Genomic DNA, 5,084 nt, shown 5'->3' with positions numbered 1-5,084 from the left:
AATATTTTCATTCCGAGGATTTACTTCAGTATTACTTGGTAGCTTTCCTTGTTCCCTCTCACTCATCATGCTAGCAAGAGTACCTACATGTTTTTCTAGATTCAAAATGGAAGTTTGTTGAGTTCTTAATGACTGATCAAACCTCTCATTTGTTTGGGTTTGAGATGTAATAAATTATGTTTGAGATTCCATTAGCTTTGCCATCATTTCTTCTAGATTTGGCTTTTTCTCATCGGTTTGTTGTGGTGGTTTATACAAGCCAGGTCTTTGTTGATTGAAAGTGTTATTTTGTGTTGGTTGGTTATTCGGACTTTGTTGGTTGTACGAGTTATTGTTGGGTCCATTTGGATTGTAAAGAATGTTTTGATTTCGATTGAAGTTTGGTCTTGGCGGTTGATAATTATTTTGATAATTATTTCCCGGCCTTTGGTTCATGTAGGAAACATTCTCTCGTTGTTCCATCGTTTGTTCAATGTGACAATCTTTCGTTAAGTGTGGTCCACCGCATTGCTTACAACTGATTCGTATTGCGTGAATATCTTTAGTCATCTTTTCCATTCGTTTCTCGAAAGCATCTATTTTTCCGAAAACAGAATCAAAGTCATGGCTAGAATCGGCTCTAGCAGCCTTAGATGAACGGAAAATATCTTTTTCCTGGTGCCACTCATGTGAGTGGGAGGCTGTGTTATCAATAATTTTGTGAGCTTCGGTTGCGGTTTTCTTCATAATGGAACCACCAGCTGCTGTGTCGATGTCTTTTCATGTAGCAACGTCGACACCTTGGTAGAATATTTATACTATTTGATAAGTGTCTAAACTGTGCTGAGGACATCCTCTCAACAACTATCTGAATCTTGTCCACGCCTCATATAATGTTTCATTTGGCTTTTGCGCGAACGTAACAATTTTTTCTTGAAGTCTCACGGCTTTAGATGCCGGAAAGAATCTTTTAAGAAATTTTTCAACTAAGACATCCCAGGTGTCGATCGCTCCTTCGGGTAACGATTCTAACCAATCTTTGGCTTCTCCCTTTAAAGTCCAGGGAAACAACATGAGATAGATCTGTTCATCCTCAACTTCTCTGATTTTGAATAGAGTACAAATCCTATTAAAGGTTCGAAGATGTTCGTTTGGATCTTCTTTTGGCGTACCACTATATTGGCATTGATTAGTTACCATGTGTAGGATTTGTCCTTTGATTTCATAATCTGGGGCATTAATGTCTGGTCGCGTAATGACATGTCCTTGACCAGTGCGTGTAGCTCTCATTCGATCTTCCATACTTAGAGTTTCTGTTATTTCCATATTTGAAATTGTTGAATCCGAATCACTAGAAGATTCTAATTTAACGGTTTGTGATTCAGGAGGAATGATTAGTGGTTCAGGATCTTAGAATTGTCCTTGAATATCCTTCGGGTTCTCAATTGTGAAGTCGGGTTCAAAAAATGGATTATCGAAAATTTGAATTGGAGTACTTGTTCGACTAGATGATGATTCTAAAGAAAAATCAGCGGCGATAATGTTGGCTAGATGTCTTGATCGAGTTACAGGTGGTGAACGTATGAATGGTGGTGAACGTTTTGCTCGGTGCATTCACAGAATATCCTATTAGTTATAAAGATAAAAATTATATAAGTTATCAAATTAATAGACTTTTCTGATTTTGCCCACATTTTGAATAGCCAATAGATGCAGCAGGTAGCTAGGACCCTTTAAATCGGAAGCCCACAACTCGCCACTAACAAATCCAACTATTACTACGAACCGGAAAATTTTGGATGTCTATCAATTTAACCGCTTAAAATAATTTTTCGTCGAAATTTTGAAGATAAAATCTATGTCCTAAAAACTAGAGCGTCGAGAAATAAGAGAAAGAAAATGTGCGTCGAAAAATAAGAGGCGAAAAACAAACGTCAAAAAATAAACCGTTGAAAAATAATAATAAGAAAGTAGAGCGTCGAAACTTAAAAGTCTAAAAACTAAAAATTAAAACTTACGTCTAAAGGTATTAAAGCTTAAAAGAATTCAAAATCTAAAACGGCAATAACTTAAAAAGGCACTAAAATTTATAAACTGCGTCGCAAAATTCTAAAGCGCCTAAATCTTAATCTAAAGAAAAAGCACTTAAGGGATTTTACGGCAAAGCTTAAAAATCTAGGAATATAAAAATAACTACGGCAAAAACTAACTTAAAACTAATTACGAACGACAAATATTAGGAAATAAACGATAAAAATATAAATTATAACTAAAATGATAAAAATAAAATTTTATAAAAATATTATTTTTATATTATTTATATAAAAGGATTAATATAAATATGTAAATAATAATAATTAAAACTAAAAATACAAATTATATTAAAACTATATAATAATTAAACCCTAAATAATAAATAATAAATAATAAATAAATTTTTACCCTAATTTCGCATTTAATGATGGCGTTGACCTGTCAGGCAACCTCCGCGATTGCGAGGGTTTCTGTGAGTGGTGCTCCGAGTTCGCGGAGATATGCAGTTTCAGATTTGGTTGTTGGCTCAAACGCGTTTTTTTTACAAAATATATGATAGAATATATGATAGAATATATATATATATATATATATATATATATATATATATATATATATATATATATATATATATATAATAAAAATAAAGTTATATTTTTTAAAAATAAAAAATAAAAATACTTTTTATAGAAAAATCTTAGAAATATATATATATTTTTATATAATTATATTATTAATAAAAATTAAAAATATAGCGTTTTAGCGTCCCTGGCAGCGGCGCCAAAAACTTAATGTGTGCAGCGGTGTATACGAAATACTACTATTTTTAAGATGAAATACGGCGAAATATGATACAAGTTTTATTTATTTATATAGATGAGATATACCTAAAGCTTGCTACAACACTTATAGGCAGTGTAGCTAATCGTAGAGTAGTGTAGTTTTTAGTAAGTCCGGTTCGTTCCACAGGGAGACGGCTTATTGCGTACACTATATTTTTAAACAATTATATATATATATATATATATATATATATATATATATATATATATATATATATATATATATATATATATATATATATATATATATATTAGTAATATAATAGTATTATTATTATTATAAAAGGGGGTTTTACCGTTTAATGACCGGTTTGTCGATTTTAAATAAAGCGTAAAGATAGATGACGATAATATAAATGACAGAATTTAAATTGCGATAAAGTAAATTGCAGTAATTAAAATGACATTAAATAAAGGTACGATGAAATATGAAATAAAAGTATTATGCTTATTTAAACTTCCGTAATCATGATGTTTGACATTTTGATTTTAATTTATTACCCTAGGTTAATTGTCTTTTGTCCTGGTTCATTTGATACCTATCTGGTTTTTGTCCATAATAGTCCATCGGTCATAATTATAAAATATTCGTCAAATTAACCTTATTCCCGAAGTCAAATATTCCAACTAATTAGGGATTCGAACTGTAACAAGGTTTTAATACTTTGTTAATAATTACACCAGGTTATCGACTGCGTGTAATCCAAGGTTTTAATACTTTGTTAACGATTACACCAATTATCCTTGTATGTAGTCCACCCCTATTTTAATTAGTCCATGATACATTAATTTATTCACTTTGGCCATAATGAATAATCAATTACCCAATCCAATTGATTAATTAAATGATTGTAAATGATGTCGTATAAATGTCACTAAATAGGACATTCGTAATCATTTTAATAATTATTAGATTAACTAATTTGAAGATAGGTTCGACAGGTTCCAATGAATTGTCATTCAATTAGATAATACCCCCCAGCTATTAATAGTCAATAGTCTAATGTTCACAATTGTCGGTCTTTTGTCCAAACCCTAATTATGATACAAAATCCAATAACCCCGTCTTAATATTTTAGCCCAATATCACGATTACTTCGGCTCAAATAAGCATAATAATAACTTAGTTACGAGACATTAATTTAAAAAGGAAGAACATAGCTTACAGTGGTATTTAATCGCGTAGCATTACACGGACAGAGTTCCGACTTACAAAACCTTAAAACATTCTTACAATAACCTTATTATTATTAACTTAAAATTAAAATTAAAATTAAAATTATAAAATATAAATATAAATATAAATTGAGAGAGATAGAAAATGGGTTATGGATTCGGCAGAAGCTTGTGCCTTTTATAGGCAGATTTTGAATTTGGCTGCTCCGCGTGTGCGGAGGTTTTGTGCCTCACAATTCCGCGGGTGCGGAGCTTCGGATTCCAGCTCACCAATTTTTGGCCATTTGCTTGTCGACATAATTAATAAATATATATAATATATATATAATTTATATAATTATATATATATTATATTCTTGTGCATAGTTGACTTGTAATTTTAGCTCCGTTGACTCGCGCGTTGATGCTCGGTTTCGGATTTTCGAACGCTTTTTCGTATGCTTAGATATTTTGTACTTTGCGTTTCGCAGCTTGTACTTTTGTCATTTTTAGACATTATTCATCAATAAATTGAACCACTTGGATTGTATCTTGTACATTTGAGCTTTTTGGTCATTTGCGTTTTCAAATCATCGATTCTGTCTTTTGTCTTCGCACTTATTTATTTAAACGATTATTACATAAAAATAGAACAATTGCAACTAAAAGCTTTACATATTGGAAGGATATTGCGCCTAAATCTATGTTCATTTGGAGCACTATCACTGTTCGCATTTCTGTGTCATTGCTTCATTTGCTTTAAGGTGAGTTATAGTCCCGTTTTACATACTATTTTAAAGTATTTTTGGGATTAGATTACATGCTATTTTTTATTTATGTTTAGACACAAGTGAAAATTAATTTAAATTATTCATTATGAGTTGAACGAAAATATTCCCTAGTCTGGTAACTGTAATCACTGATTTCTGCTGGTGAATGTGAATCCTATGGATAGATCTATCGGGTTTGACAGCCCCATTTTGAGCTAGTCGAGCTAGCAATTTAAAATCGGAATGTATTAGTACTTCGTTATTTTTGAAGATACACCTGTTCAGTGTATATTATTGTTTGGTA

General features: G+C 31.2%; 1 non-coding gene across 1 annotated transcript; it reads left to right on the top strand.

Annotated features, from left to right (window-relative positions):
• Nucleotides 1–814: 814 nt before the first annotated feature.
• On the top strand, nucleotides 815–921 carry LOC139903284 (small nucleolar RNA R71). The gene has a single exon (XR_011778115.1). It is a non-coding gene; the product is annotated as a small nucleolar RNA R71 (small nucleolar RNA).
• The last annotated feature ends 4,163 nt before the right edge of the window (nucleotides 922–5,084 follow it).

The sequence above is a fragment of the Rutidosis leptorrhynchoides genome, chromosome 3 (genome assembly GCF_046630445.1).
Source record: "Rutidosis leptorrhynchoides isolate AG116_Rl617_1_P2 chromosome 3, CSIRO_AGI_Rlap_v1, whole genome shotgun sequence".
In the NCBI taxonomy this organism is placed as follows: domain Eukaryota; kingdom Viridiplantae; phylum Streptophyta; class Magnoliopsida; order Asterales; family Asteraceae; genus Rutidosis; species Rutidosis leptorrhynchoides.
This window is presented reverse-complemented; position numbering and strand designations above follow the sequence as displayed.